The sequence below is a fragment of the Carcharhinus amblyrhynchos genome, chromosome 8 (genome assembly GCF_965287045.1).
Source record: "Carcharhinus amblyrhynchos chromosome 8, sCarAmb.v2.hapA, whole genome shotgun sequence".
NCBI lineage: Eukaryota > Metazoa > Chordata > Chondrichthyes > Carcharhiniformes > Carcharhinidae > Carcharhinus > Carcharhinus amblyrhynchos.
Genome location: NC_137331.1, coordinates 11,507,463 through 11,528,461, shown reverse-complemented (window position 1 = coordinate 11,528,461; position 20,999 = coordinate 11,507,463).

The window sequence follows — 20,999 nt, the reverse complement described above, 5'->3', positions numbered from 1 at the left end:
CGAGACGGAACAAAGAAAGATCAATAAACACTCCAGAGATGACTGAAACTTAATCTTAGTGGATTTGATTGCAACTCAATATGAGTAATTGTCAGATCATCAAAAGGCTTAAAAATAAAGTTAGCCTGAATATTTCATCAACTTTATAAGATCTGTCTGCTTCAAATTTAAACAACTAAGAATGTTGTGGCTGCCATTTCAAAGTGCTGTCAATAAATCTTTTTTTAGAAATGTGTGTCTGTACATAGAATTCACAACACAGAATCAGACCTTCTTCCAGCAGGCCCACGCTGATGTTAATGTTCCAAATAGCTTCCTGCACCTATCTGTATGAGAGAGCCTCTGTTGTCTCTATCCTGTATTCACTGGACTTAATGACCATGATCTGGAGAGGAGAGAACTTTTAACAAAAAAAATCTGAACCCAACTCCTCTCTAATTGGCAAATTTAAAATGCGAAATACGGTAACGGGGAAATCTCCTGTTCGGACACAGATTTAGAACACTAAGAACAATACTCAATTGTCTGAAGAGTTCAGGAAAATGACAATACAAAGTTCATTTAAAAAAATGTAATTTAATTGTGAAGTAGCTGAACGTACGGTTTGTTTCAAATGCGAAGGTGTATTCATGCAGAAACTTTGGCTTTGCATTGTGTCTATGCTAATTAGCAATGTATATATTGGGATTCTGAAGCAACAGTGAGAGCCTGTGGAAAGGGTAAACTCACATTCCTTTCAATTCCTGCTTGACGGGATTTAAATCCAGTGGGGTGTCCATAGAAATGATACAGCACAGAAGAGGGCCACTCAGCCCATTTTGTTCCTGCTGACCCAAAGATACCCAGGTGCCTACCTAATCCCATCTCCCTCACACGGCCCAGAACCTTGCAGCTTACAGCACTTAAGGTGCAGACCCAGGTACTTTGTAAAAGAGTTTAGGGTCTCTGCCTCCACTACCAACCCAGGCAGTAATTCCAGACACCCATCACCCTCTGCATGAAAAAGTTTTCCCTCGTGCCCCCTCTAATCCTTCTGCCATTTAGCTTGAATCAATGCCCCTGGCTTTTGAACTCTCTGCCAAGGGGAATAGTTCTATTTAGCTTGCAATGTTGGGGTCATATGTTAAGTGCTCTGGGCACTTTTTCCATGTACTTGGCCTCAGTTTAATGGTGAACAGAGCAGGATTCTCTATTCCTAACTCATGAGTTTAAGCTGTTAACTGTTGAAGTCCAGGCAAGTATCCAGGCCAATGCCGAGATCGCTCTTAACCGAACAGTGGTTTCCTTCCAGGCACTTTCTGAACGCAGTAACACCAAGCAGTGACCAAGTGAGACCTGTCTGGCAGATTTACCACAGTAACAAGTTTCACAACGCCAGGTTAAAGTCCAACAGGTTTATTTGGTAGTAAACGCCATTAGCTTACGGAACGCTGTTCCTTCGTCAGGTGAGTGGAGGATTCTGATTCCAAACAGGTAATATAAAGACACACACATTTACAAAATACTGATTAGAATGCGAGTCTTTACAGCTAATCTGCTATTCAAGTCTTAAAGGTACAGACAATGTGAGTGGAGATGGCATTAAGCATAGGTTAAAGAGATGTGTATTGTCTCCAGGCAGGACAGTAAGTGAGATGTTGCAAGTTCAGGCAAGTCATGGGGGTTACAGATAGTGTGATATTAACTCAAGAACCCGGTTGAGGCCGTCCTCATGTGTGCGGAACTTGGCTATCAGTTTCTGCTCAGCGACTATGTGCTGATGTATGTTGTGAAGGCCGCCTTGGAGAATGTTTACCCGAAGATCAGAGGCCGAATGCCCATGACTGCTGAAGTGTTCGCCAACAGAAGGGAGCAGTCTTGCCTGGTGTGGTCCCAATGCCTTAATCCCCTCTCATGCAGCCACTGCAAAAGCTCACCAATGGCTACAGCGATGGAGTGCAGGTCTGCACCCATCTCCAGCAGAAACTGGGTGGACCAGCTTCTTCATGGCATTCACCACCCTTCCCATACAGACCTTCTTGCGTGATCTTTTCGACACCACTTCATTAGAGAGCAGGCAGACAGACTCTGCTGTCTAATGTATCACATTGCTGAGGGGCCCCCATCTGCCTGATGTTGCCCTGTCTCTTGCAGATTCGCCAGCATCCCGTGCACAAACCATCCCAGAGACTCAACATCCAAATTGGACATCATTGATGCCCCTTCCTAAGCGATCTACTGGGTGCTGGTGAACGTGGCTGACCCTGCCTCCTGTATAACAATGTGGAAAATTGTCTGGGTACGTCCTGCGCACAAAACTCCAGAACAATTCAATATGGCTAATTAGCATCCTCCCTCTCATCAGCAGAATGATGGAAGGTGGCGTTAAGCGTGTTATCAAGTGGTTGGTACATACTCGCCAATAACCTACTCACTGATGCTCAATTTCGATTGTGGGCCTTGGTCCAAAATGATTTGAATTCCTGAGGTAAGGTGATGGTGACTGGTTTTGACATCAAGGCAGCATTTGACTGGGTGTGACATCGAGGACCAGAAAGAGCTGCAGTAAAACCTGAAGTCACCAGAATCAAGTTGAAGGGCTGGAATGGCAGAGGTGGAAGAAATCTTTAAGGTGCATTGTCTCATTCAGGAAGATGGTAGCTGTTGTTGGAGCCAATCATCTCAGCTCCAGGGTATCACTGCAAGAGTGCTAAGTGCCCTGAACTGACTGACATCATCTGATTCATTAGTGACCTCCCATCCATCATGAGGTCAGAAGTGAGTTTGTTTGTCAATGATTGAAGTGTTCAGTTCCATTTCTCAGTGTTGGATATTTAGGCTGGTGGTTGAGACGTAGATGAAGTATATGCACCATTACCCTCAATGGCATTGATCTTGCTGAGTGCTGTTGCAATTGCACCCATCCAGGCAAATGGGGAATATTTCACTCAATATTTGACTGGAGGTCAGACAGTCAAGCAAATTTTGTTTCATTATATATTTCTAATCCCAGATAAAACAGTGTTTCCAGGTTATTTTGAATGCTTGCTGTTCGCAGCAAGGGCTGACTGCTGGTAAATATTTAATTCCGCCTAAAGTAGCAAATGATTTGAACATGCCAGAACTATGAGAAGTAGAGGAGGGATTAATGGAGCAAAGTTAGACATTGCATGTCGTCCATATAGTGTCAGAGGCATATTGCTGCAGATGTTAATTGAAGGCATGAATGCTAGAGAGAGCATGTAAAGGTTAACCTACTGAAAGAGAACAAAGGAATCTGTCAGGTTGTACAAAATAGTGCTTCTTTTTATAGAGGTTTGTACTGCTGAGGTCCGACAAGCTCCATTATGTTCAAATTAGGCCCTTTGTGAAATTCAACATCCCCCGGTGCAAGTGTGAGATGCACCTTTTCCACAGCCATTCTTAATCAGTCAATAGGAGAGAAATGAAAGCAAAACACAACTGATGCAGGAGGTCTGAGAGAAACACAGAAAGTGCTGGAATAACTCAGCTGGATTGGAGAGGGAAGCAGAGTTAGAACATAGAAAAGCTACAGCACAAACAGGCCATTCAGCCCACAAGTTGCACTGATGATATCCCTACCTACTAGGCTTACCTATAACCCTCAATCCTATTAAGTCCCATATACTCATCCAGAAGTCTCTTAAAAGACCCTATCGAATCAGTTAGAATCCAACCATAGTGAGATTACTATCAGATAAACTGGTTGGACTCTAACCTGGTGTTGTGAGACTTCTTACTGAGGAATCCAGAACAGGAAGAACATCAGGTTGATGTTAGAGCCAGGCTGTTGAGGAGGAAAATTAAGAAACATTTTGTCGTGTTAAGCTTAAAGGAAATCTGGAATTCTCTCCTCTGCATGATGGGACAACTTGAAGGTTCAAATTGGTAGGTTTTTGCTATGTGAGGATAAAAAGGGGTACGAAGCTAAAACAGATATTTGAATCATAGAATCATAGAACCCTACAGTGCAGAAAGAGGCCATTCGGCCCATTGAGTCTGCACCGAACACAATCCCACCCAGGCCCTACCCCCATATCCCTACATAATATACCCACTAATCCCTCTAACCTACACATCCCTGGACACTAAGAGACAATTTCTTAGCACGGCCAATCAACCTAACCCGCACATCTTTGGACTGTGGGAGGAAACCGGAGTACCTGGAGGAAACCCACGCAGACACGAGGAGAATGTGCAAACTCCACACAGACAGTGACCCAAGCCGAGAGTTGAGTGTAGATCAGCCACGATGTAACTGAATGCTGAGCAGGCCCAGAGCTGAAAGGTTGACTCTGGTTCCATGTTCCTAGTTTAGCCATGTTGAGGAAAAGGTTACCATTTAGCATTTGCAGCTCAGGTGTATTGCTGCCCTGGGAGTTTGAAATGACAGCCATTACCAGAGTATACTTTGTCAAATGGATATGGTTTCACACTCGCCATGTGGAGCTAAATCTAAATTAGAAAAGGTTATTTTATAATTTGTTCCCTTTTGGGGCATAAAATCATAAATGAGGTATTAACTATTAGGCTGTGAGTGTGTCCAGGAAAACCGAGAGCTTCTTGCATCTCATCAACAAAGAAATTAATATTAATGCAATTGTATCAGGAATGTCTTCATTACTGTAGAATAAAACTACAAAAGTAAACATTTCATTGCATTTGTAGGATAATGAGAATTTAAAATCAGTTTCACCTTTATCTCTTTGTGCCATTTCCTCCTTTATTTCAGTCCTATTTCTCCATTTTATCTAAACAGCCTTTTCTTTAATGAATCATAGAAAAGTACAGTGAAGAAAGAGGCCCTTCGGCCCATCGAGTCTGCACCGAACACAATCCCACCCAGGCCCTACCCCCACATCCCTACATATACTACCCACTAATCCCTCTAACCTACGCATCCCCGGACACTAAGGGGCAATTTTAGCATGGCCAATCAACCTAACCCGCACACCTTTAGACGGTGGGAAGAAACCGGAGTACCCAGAGGAAACCCACGCAGACACGAGGAGAATGTGCAAACTCCACACAGACCTAGGTTCGAATCCTACTACAAAATGAAATTGGGCCCAAAATGACTGCAGAAGCAGAGTTTGCATGTTCTCCCCATGTCTGCGTGAGTTTCCCCCAGGTACTCCAGTTTCCTCCCGCAGATCAAAGGTGTGCAGGTTAGGTTAATTGGCCATGCTAAATTGTCACTTAGTGTCAGGGGGGCTAGCAGAGTGTATAGGTGGGACTACAGTGACAGGTGCCGGGTGGGATTGTGATCACTGCAGACTTGATGGGTCGAATGGCCTCATTCTGCATTGTGGGGATTCTAAACATTTCAGAAGTCAGGGCCATTTCTGATCTCACCCCTACTTGAGCCAGCAGTGTACCAACAGTGAAGACCTTCCAAAACATGGACAAGCCAGAGATTTCCATTCAATTAAGTCAATGGGTGAAACAGAAAGATAGAAGGGCTAACAGAAAGGCCCACAGATTATAAGGCCAGGATAAAGGTGGGAGAGACTTAACGCATCAAAAGACTACAAATTCAGTTTCCGAAATCAAGGACCATAAATGTGAGGGATCTCAGAGTGGAGCTGGAATTCCTGCACAGGACTGCCTGTGGCTAAAGTTGATCTCCTTAGAATCTTGCAGAGTCCTGTTTGCAGCAATTCAATCAGCTATGGCCCCACGTGGGAAAATTCTGCAAAATGGCCCTCGATTCAGATCTTAATAATGCTGATCGCCTGCCTGCCTCCATGGAATTTATTACCAGTTCCAGTGTGTGATGACTTCAGCCAGGCTAATGAGGTTAGCTTGCTAGAGTATGAACTTTCTGATGAGTCCTTCCTCGTGAAACTGCTCCTAGTCCTGGTGAGACGCACCATCAATAGATCCAGGCAGCGGGCAATCGACAGTGTCATTCATTTTGACTGTCTGCTCCTCTATCGTGGTTACAATTGCAGCCAGGTGTCCGTGGAGAGGGAGCATGCGGTGCCCACGGGTGCAGTTGACACCTTCTGTGCCCGCTGGGCACTGCAAGGGCTGGGGGTATATTATCGACCCTGATAATCACCTTTTGATTTAATGTTTTAAGTTTCTTTTCAACTTTGGTTTATGTTCGGGCCGTCCCCCCTTCCTTTTTGGGGGCCTGCCCCTTTTTAATTTGTCCCTAAGTTAATTTGAGTTTGTTTACTCGTTGGGTACATAAAACAGCTACCTGATGAATTCTAGTTGACAGTTAAATCAGGGATTCTCGTGCTCCCTGTTTAAAGCAGGTGTGTCAGACTCTCAGCCTGCATTCAACAAGGACCAATTGGCGAGCTGGCCGTGTACAGATGTATGGTGTAAATAAAGTAACTTGGTGACAGGACTTTCATCTCTGTGGAGTTATTACCCAGTGACAGCCCAGCCCAAAAGCAGAACCATATTGGGAAGCTATTCTGACAGGGTTTTATACAATTCTCTCAGCACTCTTGCCTCCAAAACCCCAGGAAGATGCCACTGCATACGTTCAAATCCCACCAGGAAACTAAACTCAATCAACCCAGGGGATATGCTGATGGGAACCAAAAGATGACAGTGGAAGACTCAACTGGGTAATGTGATTGTATGAATATGTTGGGGTTTGGAGTCTGGACTGACCCCTTAAGAGTGTGGGTCAGTGACCTCCTGGGCTATTAGCTCTGCCCACTGTGGGATCCCAATCAGCAGTTTTAGACCTGAATATGAATGAGTTCACACTTTAATAAAGAGCTCCCAATATTGAAGCATCCAAGCCACCTTGTGATTCTTGATGCCCCTTAGTCCACAGGGGCATACATAATAGACAAAGCCTTCTGTGGAGGGGAACCTGCCACTATCACCCAGTTGGGCCTATATGGAACTGCAGTTTCACATTGCATTGTTAATTCTCATAAGTCTATATTAAATTTTGCTGCTGTGTTACTCACATGCCCATAACAAATGTAAAATATATTTTGAATGTGTCAGAACTTCAAAACTTTAAATTAGCTTTAAATTAAGGGGTGGTAATTATAGGACGGATGCCAGAGGTAAGGTCGTGGAATGCCCTGCCTGCAGCAGTTGTGGACTCGCCAACGTTAAGGGCGTTCAAATGGTCAGTGGATAGGCATATGGATAACATTGGAATAGTTTAGACTAGAGGGTCATTAGACTTGTTCCACTGGTCGGCGCAACATTGAGGGCTGAAGGGCCTGTACCGCGCTGTAAGGTTCTATGTTCTAATGTTCTATGTTATGGTTGAAAAGTGTGAAGATTTACCAAGTCAATGACTGAAGTGTAAACCACTGAAAGGACTCTACCAAAAGGACTTCACTCATGGGTGATTTCAGGACCAGTAACCAGCAGCCTTGTTCAGGTGGCTAATGGGTGAATGGGTATTTTCCAGCTCCAGCAGTTAGTTAGCCACATTGTATACCTTCTATTGTGAGAATTTCAGTGGCTCAGATACTGCAGAATGGTCAGAGAGTTTTTTTTTGTTCTACTAGGTAGGTACACCAGTACATTTTGAACAGTTTGAATCATTCCACTGTCACTTCAGCTCGCCTCAGTATTACATTATGCTGCATCGATTTTGTGGTAATTTATGCCAGAGGCAGCAATGTGTCAGCTGCACCACACAAGAATGATTGTCACCTGCAGCTGTAAGCTGAGAGGTTATCCCTTTTGATATTATCAACTACATTTTGTTCAAAGTCTCAGTTTATTTTGGTGCCTCATCTTTCTGTGACAGTTATGAGACTAATGGAGAAAAATATCTTCGAAAGTAGATGGCACCGTGTTTGATTTATTTATGCAGTTGATAACATAAACTACTGGGTATGGCCAAAGACAAGCGTGACAAATGTCACTGCCTCACAGGGCTGACCCCTGGCGGCGTCTCAGAGCACAGAAAGACAGGAAATAAATATTTCAGAGATGTCATATACCCTTCATATTATACGATGCGCTAATATAGCAAATAGCACTTAAATTTGCGTTTGAACCTTTGCATACAAGGATTCCGCGTGAGAACTTGATGTAGTCAAGAGATCACCAAACAGGAGAACACTGCAATGTTTTATTCAATATGTTCTTTTTTGATATAGATTTGTGAGCTACAACTGTAACCATTCTTGTGTCTAAAGTCTGTCACCAATACTATATCCTCAACTCTTTGAACTCTTATTTTATTAATCTTTTGTGTGGCACCTTATCAAATGCCTTTTGGAAATCCAGTATATAACATCTACCGGTCACCCTTTATCTACCCTTCTAGTTACATCCTCAAAAAACTCTAATAATTTTTCTCAAACAAGATTTCTCTTTAGTAAAACCATGTTGATTTGGAATGACACAGCCAGCAGCTGATATGTACTATCTAAACCTTATCATCAAATCAATAATCATGTGTTTGCAACAGAGATATAGTGAACAACTCTCCTGTTCATTGCTGTCAACCGAACTATGCTCACTGCAGTCTTCAGAATGATCCTTTGGCTTTTTAACAGAATAGGGATGCTTGTGTTGTTAATTGAAAGTAGGAATAAAGGAGCAGGAGTAGGCCATTCAGCCCCCTTGTGCCTGGTCCAGAGTCAGTTTGATCATGGCAGATCTGCATCTTAAGTTCAGTGGTCTACCTTACTTCTGAACACTATTTACCTAACAAAAATATATCTATCTCAGGTTTGAATCTTGACCTGGCCTCAACAGTTCTTGGGGCAAGAGATTTCCATTGATCTTTGAAAGAGGGAAAACATTCTATCATCCAAATGAAGTCCCAGTGTTAAGCTTCTGTCCCCTTGTTCTGGACTCCTTCACAAAAGGAAATATCTGCCCTACCTACTCCTTTAATCACCTTAAGGACCTCAATTTGGTGGTCCTCTATATTTAAAGGAATACAAGGTCAGTTTATGCAGCGATTGTTGATGCCATCATCATGTGTGAAGGTATTTCTGGGAGGTAGGTCTTTCAATACAAGCAAGCAACTTCGATATCTCATTAAAGAGATGAACCCTCTAGCCCATCTATTTATAGTCTGGATTTAGTGAGTACTTTGTTCAAACAGTGTTGAGGAGCGCAGACTTTGCTCAGAAATATTGGAAAGTGAATGAACAAACAGATTATACCCCGAGTGAATTCTCCCCTGATTAACAGGAAAATAACTTGCACTGGAAATGTGTACGTCAGCAAGCTCATATTGGAGAAAATCTCTTAATTCATTGACCAGTCTGTTTACATAGAACATTACAGCGCAGAACAGGCCCTTCGGCCCACGATGTTGCGCCGACCAATTAAAAAAGCAATGACCCTCTAACCTAAACCAATCCCTTTCCATCCATAAACCTATCCACGGATCTCTTAAACGCCCCCAAACTAGGCACATCTACAACTGCAGCAGGCAGGGCATTCCAATCCCTCACCACCCTCTGGGTAAAGAACCTACCTCTGACATCCATCCTATATCTACCACCCCTTAATTTAAAGCTATGCCCCCTCGTGCTAGCTTTCTCCATCCGAGGAAAAAGGCTATCACTGTCCACCCCATCTAAACCTCTAATCATCTTATATGTTTCAATAAGGTTCCCTCTTAGCCGCCTTCTTTCTAACGAAAACAACCCCAATTCCCTCAGTCTCTCCTCATATGACCTTCCCTCCATACCAGGCAACATCCTGGTAAACCTCCTCTGCACCCTCTCCAATGCCTCCACATCCTTCCTATAATGTGGGGACCAGAACTGCACACAATACTCCAAGTGCGGACGCACCAGAGTTTTGTACAGTTGCAACATGACGTTGCGGCTCCTAAATTCAATCCCCCTACCAATAAACGCCAAGACACCGTTTGTTGATTATTTGCACAGATATAGCACAGCACTGCATTGGAATGATTCAGGAACGTTAAACATTCCGATGTATACATTTACATGGAACAAGCGATAAGAGGAACTTATTAATGACTTCAAATGCTACCTCGCTGGACCTGTATAGATACAAAGAGAAAAATTACTTTCAAATGTGAAAATGCAGGGTAGTGTATTTTAAAGATGATATAACTTAGGTTGACCTCTCAACGTGATGAAAGAGTGCTGCGCTGTCAAAATTGCAGTCTTTCAGATAAGGTGTTAGATCAGTGATAGACAACCTGTGACTGGGTCCATATGCAGCCTGACCTGAGTGCAGCCCATGAGACATTTTGTTGACTATTGCCCACGTGCAGGGTTGCCACATTTCACTGATTTCCATCCGTGTAGATTTTTTCCTACCAGTATGACTGAAATGACGCACATTAAACAAAGGCAAGCGAAGTGAGGCGCGTGTTGATTGCTCCCTCTGATTCCAAAATATTTTTTCCAGTTCTATTAACGTATGAATGATTGAGCATTTTCCAAAACCCATTATGAAATGTTCGGCATGTATTCAATCTTACTCATGGGGTCATGGTTAGCCGACAAGCTCCATTTCAATCTTGCAGCCCACTAAACTGAAGGAGAGCCACTCACGGGGCCCACTCACTGGACTCAGTTGCCTGTCACTGTGTTAGATTGGTGCCATGTCTTCCGAGGAGATCTAAAAGATTGCATGGCACAAATTGATGAGACACAAATGTGACTGATGCCAATTTATATTGAACGATCCCAGGCCCTGAATCGTATCTCTTTCATGGGACTTTAAACAGTTCAGTAAAACAATAGCTGCACCTGCAAAATTAACTCACTGGACGTAAAGGGCTGTATTTTCAATAAGTTGGGATGACCCAGGAGCCCCTTAAAAATGGCCGGGGTCCCAATTCCAGGATTTCGGACCCTATTTGCAGGGCCTCCAATTTTTGAGAGTGTTTTCTATAAGGGTACAGGCTAATTTAGATTGTGAGCCTGCAGCATGTACTTCTGATCTGGCCGTCTCCATTGCATTGCGCGTCCATGTCCTCTGAAATTTTCATGGAGTCGGGACAGCTTTCCAAACAGTCGTGGCTCGTGGAATCTCAGTGCTGTCATGAACCATAGTCTATATGAGAGGACTTTGAAAGTTAAGTCCAATAGGCGTTTCATATGGTCTCCATGCCAAGGTGTGTACAGGGAGTGAGGTAGTGTGAGGGTTGAGGGATGGAGGATCTTTCTGTTTTTATTTTAACTGAGGCAAAGGTTTTCGGGGTGTGCTGATAAGAACATAGAACACTACAGCATGAACAGGCCCTTCGGCCCACAAGTTGTGCCAATCATATCCCTACCTACCAGGCCTATCTGTAACTCCCAATCCCATTAAATCCCATGTACCCATCCAGAAGTCCCTTTAAAGACCCCAACGAGTTCACCTCTACCACCACCGACAGCAGCCGATTCCACTCACTCACCACCCTCTGAGTGAAAATCTTACCCCTGATAAGATATTACCTGAATGCACATTCTTTTGAAGGAAGGTTTATTGTATTTTGCAATTGACTGTCAGTGATGATAATTGCTCCCTGCCAACAGAGATGAACTAGCCTGTTTTCTCTGAGCATTCTGATCAATCATCCATGTATATTACTGTTAGACTGAGGCAGAAAAACACTTGTTGCTAATGCCAACATCTCTGTCAGCATTCCATCATCTCAGCGCCCTATTTTTCTGAACTTTCGAGATTGTTTGTCTCCTTTGTCATTTGTGAATAGCTCCATTATCTAATCTGCTCTGATTTCTGTCCACAAAGCTACACTGTCGTTTACAGTCTTTGCTGGAACCTTGGGTGCCATAAAGAACTCCAGTTTGAGTCATGCAAAGTTAGAACAGCTATAGGATTGCTGCTGCCAGCATTTCTCCTGGTATATGCTGCGGAGCACTCACATTGGGTGGATATCTCTCGTTTTGAGAGTAACTGCACTGGCAGACGTCCCGATCACCAGAATGGCAGGATCCCAGCCAGATTCTGTGCATGAAACATCGCTAAGAATGCACAGGCGACTTGCTCTCTGATTCTCCTTGTAGGCCGGCAGCTAATTTGTCTGTCCATCCTTAATTGACGGGTTTGAAGATCTCAATGCCATATTTAAATACTGGCCCAGCACATTGAGAACACCCTGCCCAGCCACCCATCTTCATCAGACTGTGCAGAATGTCAGAAATCCCAGGAGAAATGGACAGCAGCCTCAGTTGGAAGTCTAATCCTCGATTCAACTACCCTCCAACCGAGCCATCACCTGTACGGTGCCCTGGCCCAACTCTACCCACCAACTCTGGAGTCTTTGTGCATCTCTTTCCAATAAGTGATGTGGTTTCCCTTTGACTCCCTTATTTGTGAGCTTTTCACAAAGTCTTGTTGGGATCCATCTTCCCTTCCCTTGGTCTTCCCTTTGCCTTCCATTGCTTCTTCACTCACCTCCTTGCATCTGTATGAGCCCTCACTTTATCCCCCCCAAGAACCTTGCACAGCCCTCCTTCCACATCCCCTCCCTCTTCCCCCCTTTTGTCTTCATCAGGCCACCACCCCGTCCTCCACACTCCACTCCAACCCCAATGGATTTTCATCCTTTGTCGCGGTGGCACAGTGCTGTCCAGATAGACACTGGTGTGTGGTATCGGGGCAAGGAAATCCCTGTATTCTCCAGCCCCAGGACCTCCTGTGTCCCATCTTGGATCAATCCATGTGTCCAGTAGCACGGTGCTCACTATGAAGACCAGCTCGACATGGAGATGGAAGCAGGAACTGGTCTGCCCTGCCGAGTCATGAGCAGTGCATCAGGAGCTGTGCAGCACTTTGGCAGAAAGTTGATACACTCACCATATAGTCTCTGGCAAACTGAGGGCCGCATTTGTACGCTACTCTTCAGCAATTGAGTTGGATATTGACATGATTTCCCACTGGCAGAACACAAGATTGAGAGGCCTGATGGGATGCCTTCAGGTAGCTGTTTAAATGAGCATTTATGAGATACAAATTGCCAGCGGGAAGAGCAACCCACCATTAACCTGCCATGGGGAGAAATGCAACCTAATGTTACGCCTGTGGGTTTCCAACTTTTGGCTCCCATCAGATTCTCTGTGCTCGCGTAAGGCCAAACCTTCTCTGGGCAGTTGAGAGAGGTGGTCCATTCTCACTGTTTGGCAACAGCACAGCCAGGGAATCCCCTATTAGTGTATGCTTTTGGATTTCATCTCTCAGCTATCACTAATTCATTTCAAAAGGGAACCTCTTTATAAATTGTCATGGTGAATTGGGGAGCGGCTTGTTGTAATTGATATGGATTGCAGTCAGTCAGGAAGGACAAGCCCATGCATTTCCAATCCAACGGGCCAGAACTTGCTGCAACGGGCATCTTACAGTACGGAACATGATTTAGATTTTATTCCTCATCTTTTCAGCTCTGATAAATTGCTAAAAATGCAGCATTCTAACAGTACGGGGCATCTAGGAGGTGATCCTCAGGTTGAATCACCACCAGACAGTTCTCTCTCAAAGGGGAGAGCTCCAAAAATCCCAGAGCTCCATAATCCCAAATGATAATCCCAAAGGATGATCATCTGGGATTATGGCAACTTTCAATTCATTCCAAATTTGAGGATCAAGAAAGGAAGAACAATGGAAAAGAGAATGGGGGTGAATTAAAGTCCAATTAGATGCAGAGAGAGAAATAAAGAAAGGAACATTTGATTAACAGATGGAAAAACAAAGTGGAAGAAAAAAAATACATTTCCAAAACCTCTCTGATTAAGACTGTAGTTTTAATTAGATTATCTGGTATATAGCATTGTAGGAACATCACTCATTTCCTCACAATGTAAAAGACCAGCCCTAAATGTACACAGCAATTTGAATTTTCAACACAAATGCAGCAATTTGTGACACTCATGGAGAAATTAGTGCTGAGTTCCAGTTTTTGCAAGGGAAATTCTTCAGCAATATGTAATATTTCACTTCCTCATCCTCACCACAAATTGCTGGATGTCTTATGTACAAGTAATGGTATATAACTTTTACTTTTTAACTCGCACATATGATCCCAGCAAATTCAAGCTAAATTTGAACTTAAGCTCCTAACACAGGAGACAGGACTAACCTTTGTACACATGGAGCACCTGATTGCAGAATCAAAGTGATGTGTGCAACACGTTGGAATTGATTATGCAACTGCCCTTATCTTTCTGGACCTGGATAGGTTATTAAGGCACCTACTGACTGCACTGAATCCAGAAGCAGGACACAACGCTGCTGCTGACGTTTTCAGCCACCCCCAGCGACCTTGTCCCACTTTGCCCGTGGCTGGGATTCTCCGGTCCTGCTGCAGTTGAATGGAGATTTGGCTAAGCACTAAATTCTCCATTCTCGCCGGCAGAAGTGGCTGGAGTATTGCGGCCAGTATCTCCAGCATTTTTTGATAATCTACAACACAGATCCACAGCCCCAGCAGTAACTCCAAAACGTGTTCAAAACTGCAGGTGTGATACTAGAATCGTAGAACCCTACAGTGCAGAAAGAGGCCCTTCGGCCCATCGAGTCTGCACCAAACACAATCCCACCCAGGCCCTACTCCCATATCCCTACATTAATCCCTCTAACCTACGCATCCCTGGACACTAAGGGGCAATTTCTTAGTATGGCCAATCAACCTAACCCGCACATCTTTGGACTGTGGGAGGAAACCGAAGCATCCGGAGGAAACCCGCACAGACATGAGGAGAATGTGCAAACTCCACGCAGACAGTGACCCAAGCCAGGAATCAAACCCAGGACCCTGGAGCTGTGAAACAGCAGTGCTAACCACTGTGCTACCGTGCCGCCCAACTAGGTAGTGATTCCTGGAAGAAGTCTCAACATGTGAATTGATGTTCTACAGGGAGAGAGAAATGGGAGGAAGAAAGTTGCTTCTGCAACAGCATAGCTGGGGTGGCTGAGAATGTCAGCAGCAAAAAGTCTGACAACACCAGGTTTTAGTCCAACCTATTTATTTGATAATATACTCGCAAGCTTGCGAGTATATTATCAAATAAATAGGTTGGACTAAAACCTGGTGTTGTCAGACTTTTTACTGTGTTTACGCCAGTCCAACGCCGGCATACCCACATAATGTCAGCAGCAACAGCGTGGTGTCATATTTCTGGATTCAGTGCAGTAGGTGCCTTAATGAGCTAAACAGGTCAGAAAAGGTAAGGGCAGTTGCATATTCACCTCCAACATGTTGCACACATCACTTTAATTCTGCAATCAGGTTCTCCATATGCGTGAAGATTAGGATATCAGTGGGCCTATAGTCTGCTATTATTCTTGATGGCTGAGGTTTTGTTTGAGATATAAGGTTGAACGTATTTCTATTACATAAGGTGATTACGTCTCTTTGGTGTTGTCCTTTTTTACATTTCACAAAACTCTCCTATTCCTTTCTCGGACATTTATGTTCTCCCATTGCCGGACTTTCATCTTAACTAAGCTATATGCCTATTCCATTTCCAAATTATCTAAGAGCGAAAAATAGTGTTCAAATTCAGTGAACACCTAATTAATAGTATTATATTTAATATGTATAGAATTATTCAGGTTTTTAAATTAAAATGTGAGAGCAAAGGGATCAATTAAATATTTGTCCTGAGTTCCTTAATATTCTTCAATTTATAATCTCTATAAAACAAATCTCCAAAATAATCATTGCTCTGTGAACTTGATCAGAAATAGTCTAACCACTACCATTGTCGCTCCAAGATCTGGAAGAGAACTTAGCTGAGAAGGCATCAAAATAAAAAGTTGCTCTACTATTCACTTCTGTCAGTGCAATATTTTTAGAAACTGTTTGTTCATTAATTGGAATTGGTCTTTCGAGGGCCAGAATTTCTCATTTAGAAGGTCTTTAAAATGAAAATTGGCAGTCACTAGTTTTCAGTAAGCTGTCACGGACAGTTCGTGTTTTATTGTTGCTTGTGATCAAAGTGTTTTTATGTATGAGGTTACTGTGTTTTCCTACCTTCAGAGTGATTTGCTCCATTTTAAATGATTTCCAGCAGCAAGCTTTCGCAGCTGCAAAATTAAAGCAGATTATTTAATGTAATTTACTTGCCCCCGAGCTTTAATGTCTCATACACAATATCATGCACACAAAGAGTAGATAATGGTGAAGATAGAAACAATATGATTACAATTCAGATCAATTTCCATCTCCTTTATGATAGGGCTGTATTCTTAGATGAATTGACATTTTATATTGAGTAGAGGACTTTTAGAAGCAGAGGATTCTCAGTACATTATGAGGCTTTGTTAATTAAATTTCCAGGACATTGGCTCTCAGGTGAAATTGGAGCTGGAATAGACTTCAGGGAGAGTCTTTCTCCCACTTTCAACGTGTAGCTGTAATTTTTTAGGCTGTGTGATTGTCTTGTGGCTGATTCAATTGATCAGGTAGTGTTTCTGATGGTATCTATCCCAGAACAGCTTCTGCTTTAATTTTTAAATACAGGTAACAAACATGGCTGCCTTGTCCATGTGACAAAATTCAAGTTCAAAGTCCTTTTCCAAATAAGATGGACACTCTGTGTGATGCTTTTTCACATCTTGAGAGTTTCAGGTCACCAAGGTCTTTATGCTTCAGTTGAAAAGTCATGACAATGCAATGAAATGTCAATGAGATCCATTTCATATTTTTCTTTCTAATGGATCTACTATCGTTACTCCCCAGCAGGGTTGACGTAGAATCCCTACAGTACAGTAAGAGGCCATTCGGCTCATCGAGTCTGCACCAACCACAATTCCACATATCCGTACATATTTACCCACTAATCCCTCTAACCTATACATCCCAGGACACTAAGGGCAATTTTAGCATAGCCAACCAACCTAACCCGCACATTTTTGGACTGTGGGAGGAAACCAGAGCACCCGGAGGAAACCCAGCAGACACAAGGAGAATGTGCAAACTCCACACAGGCAGTGACCCAAGCTGGGAATCGAACCAATAGGTTCCACTGAACTTACTGATCATTTAGAATCTCAACTGGGAAAAAGATTTCTGAGTATTGAAGGAACATAGTCTTAAACAGGGTCCTCAGCTTTAAAGTACTCTCCCTCCAGTAGTCTCCAACATAATACACTTATCTCAAGATGGATGTGTCTTAGCAGAACAAACTTTTTTGAAGGTTTATCAACAGCAGCCCTTAGGATCTAACTCAAAGCCCTAGAGTTGTGTGAATACATGGGTCCTCATGATAAATAGACTTGAGGCTGCAATTCCTTGCGTGCCTCATAAATGCATGTTCTTTACTGAAACTGATTATACATTGCAGCTTATACACAAGGATTATAGATGGTAAGTAAAGCTCACAGTAATATGCCAATATGGTTGCAATTGTTACATCCACCATACAGTGCCATTTGATAATCAAACCAATAATTTAAAATAATTATACTCACAATCTAATATGATTATAAAAGATTTTAAAGTCTTTTTTGTCGCAGTTCTAAGGAATGAGACAGCAAGGTTGATTCAACCTATTGTTGTAAAGGAGGCTGCCTACTGTCTAAAATGTGTCCTCAAACCATATGCTTTTGAAAAGTAAACTAGTCTAATTTAGAAAAGACTTCGACAGTCCTTTGTCTTTTGCAAAAAATATTTCTTAACAAATTTTAGAATGTTTTCAGGCTAAAAAAGCCACTTGCATTTCTAGTTGGCTGCCTTTGAAAAATATATAGATAATTCAAGGACTATTTGTTACTTCTGGATTTAACACTCTGGCAACGATTCAAGCCGTGTAGCCATATTTTTAATGTCAAGGTGTATATCTAATTGTTTTGCCTAATTATGCTAATTACTGCATTTTCAATTTTGCATCAACTTTATTAATTTCTTTGCAGCCTAGCGTCCATTGAGTTTCGATGTCTCTGTTGTTCGTGATCTTTTCTGTTAACAATGCATCCTTAACAAAGAGATGTGTGAATTCCACATTGCCTATAGTTTAATTAGGTATTTGCCTGTGCTTCAGGACTTGTCTGGGGCTGGGTACTGCTAAGTTACATGATACACATTACAGCCATCTAAAACAGTATTTTGTATCCATTTTTTTAAGAAGTATAGTTTGTATGTTTGTAATATCATCAAGCATGAAATGAGCATAATAAACCAGTTTCTAGAGCAGTGGAAACTGCTAGGTTATTACTAAATTTAGATCATGAATCAATTATCACTTTTTTTGACATTGCTTAACCTTTTGATCACTGAAGATAAATGTGGATCGATATTGCATTGTTTTTGACTACATGGGAGTGGGTTAAGACCAGCTTTACAGTATAACAAAACTCAGGTGGGAGAACTCTCACTTTGGCATCACAAGGTTGTGGGGTCAAGTGCCACTGTATAGGTTTGAGCGCACCGTCTAAGCTAAGTGTCCAGTGCAGTAATGTGAGAGTGCTACATTGACAGAGGGTGCCACCTTTCAAATAACACATTAATCTCTCAGGTGAATGTAATAAACCCCACTGCTCTATCTTGAAGACGAGAATGGGAGTTCTCTAGTGCCCTCTCCAATGTTTATCCTTCAACCAACATTACAAAATCAGATTACATCATCATTATCACAAAGATACCACATTTGTGGCATCTTGCTGTCACAAAGCTGGCAGATATATCTCCTACATTACGGCTACACTTTAAAAATACTTCATCAGTTGAAAATGGCTTTGGGCTGCCCGAGAGCCATAAAATCTGCTATGTAAGTACAAGTTATTTTATTATAATTGTCACACAAATATTGCACATTTTGTAGACTGAGATTTAGTTCATTTACTCAGTGAAGTTTTAGTTTTCTATTTGAAGGTCAAAGTTCTCTGATCTCTTTCAGACAAACATTTCCTGAAAAAGCAGTAATTAATTGGGGCTGATTTTCCTTGCCCCCTCCCCCCGCCTGTCTTCGCCTTGCCTATCCACCCTGCTCTCCCTCTCTGCTCTCTCTTCCCTCCTCACTCTCTCCCTCCTCTGTCATCCTCACACACATAAATCTCCCTTAATCCCATCCACCCCATTTCGAGGAGAACAGTTCTAGTGCTAACACATATAATTCCCATCTAACGTACCAAGACGTGTTTAGAACTGAATCATGTTTACCATGTGCTGTTATACCAGGAGGAGTATGACTCCTGCCAAAGCTGGCTGACTTGGCATTATTGACTGACGGCTTAATAAAAGAGATGAAATACCTTTTCCAAGCTCCAATTTTAATAAACAACTTAAATTATAGTTCCTATTCAATTTGATTCAAAGATGATTCATTTTATGCCCCTCCTCATTGTGGGTGTGGCTCTGTACTGACTGCCTACATTGTCAGTTAGGACAGGCTGCTATTCCAGATTGAGACTTATCTCTAAACTGGCAACACCCTGTCCACTTCTGTCTTACAACACCAGGTTTAAGTCAAGTTATGATGTGGATATGCTGGCGTTGGACTGGGGTAAACACAGTAAAAAGTCTAACAACACCAGGTTTAAGTCCAACCGATTTATTTGATAGTAAACTCACAAGCTTTTGGGTTAGTCCCTTCGTCAGGTGAATGGAGAGTTTTGGCCTCAGACAGAGCATATAAGGCACAGACAGTTTACAGATTAATGATTAGAATGCGAATCTTTACACCTAACCTGCTGTTCAAATCTTAAAGTGGCCGACAATGTGAGTGGAAGGAGCACTGATCACAGGTTAAAGAGATGTGTATTGTCTCCAGACAGTACAGTAAGTGAGGTTTTTCAAACCCAGGCAAGTCACGTGGGTTACAGATAGTGCGACATGAACCCAAGATCCCTGTTGATACCGTCCTCATGTGTGCGGAACTTGGCTATCAGTCTCTGCTCAGCGACTCTGCGCTGTCATGTGTCGTGAAGGCCGCCTTGGAGAATGCTTACCCGAAAGTCAGAGGCTGAATGCCCATGACCACTGAAGTGTTCACCAACAGGAAGGGAACAGTCTTGCCTGGTGATTGTCGAGCGATGTTCATTCATCCGTTGTTGTAGCGTCTGCATGGTCTCCCCAATGTACCATGCTTCAGGACATCCTTTCTTGCAACTCCAAGGCAGCCTTCACGACACACGACAGCGCAGAGTCGCTGAGCAGAGACTGATAGCCAAGTTCCGCACACGAGGACGGTCTCAACAGGGATCTTGGGTTCATGTCGCACTGCCTATAACCCCCATGACTTGCCTGGGTTTGCAAAACCTCACTTACTGTACTGTCTGGAGACAATACACATCTCTTTAACCTGTGATCAGTGCTCCTTCCACTCACATTGTCAGCAACTTTAAGGCTTGAACAGCAGGTTAGGTGTGAAGATTCGCATTCTAATCAGTAATCTGTAAACTGTCTGTGCTTTATATGCTCTGTCTGAGGCCAGAACTCTCCATTCACCTGACAAAGGGACTAACCCGAAAGCTAGTGAGTGTACTATCAAATAAATCGGTTGGACTTAAACCTGGTGTTGTCAGACTTTTTACTGTGTTTACCCCAGTCCAACGCCGGCATCTCCACATCATCACTTCTGTCTTAGCAAACTCTGTCCTCCCTCCTCAATCCACACATGTCCCAAATATGCAATATTGCTTAGGATCACTCTAACAAAGAACAAAGAACAACACAGCACGGGAAACAGGCCCTTCGGCCCAACGAGCCCGCGCCGCCATTTTAACATTATGAGTGCCCTCCTCTACCTATGACCTTTGTCTATGCCTTTTCTAGTTCTCTTTCTTTCGGCTTAATCACTTCTGCTGGTTTGTTTTGCCTATTGCAACATTGGCTTTTATCGGTCAACATATCGAGATCATTTCACATCACATGACCCTGTTCCCAAGTATGAATGTATTCTTGGATACCAGTAGATGTAAACAAAACTAGTCTGCTGAAACAGGGGCGAAGGTGGGGCTATTGAAGGAAAGTAGGCAGCCAATTTGAACAAGCAGTGGTCCAATGAAAGGCAATGTTCCCTGGCTGCTGGAATTCTGGCTGTGGCAAAGTGGTCGCTGCTGCATGAGACATCTTTGAACACTAAGGGGTAATTTAGCACGGCCAATCCAGC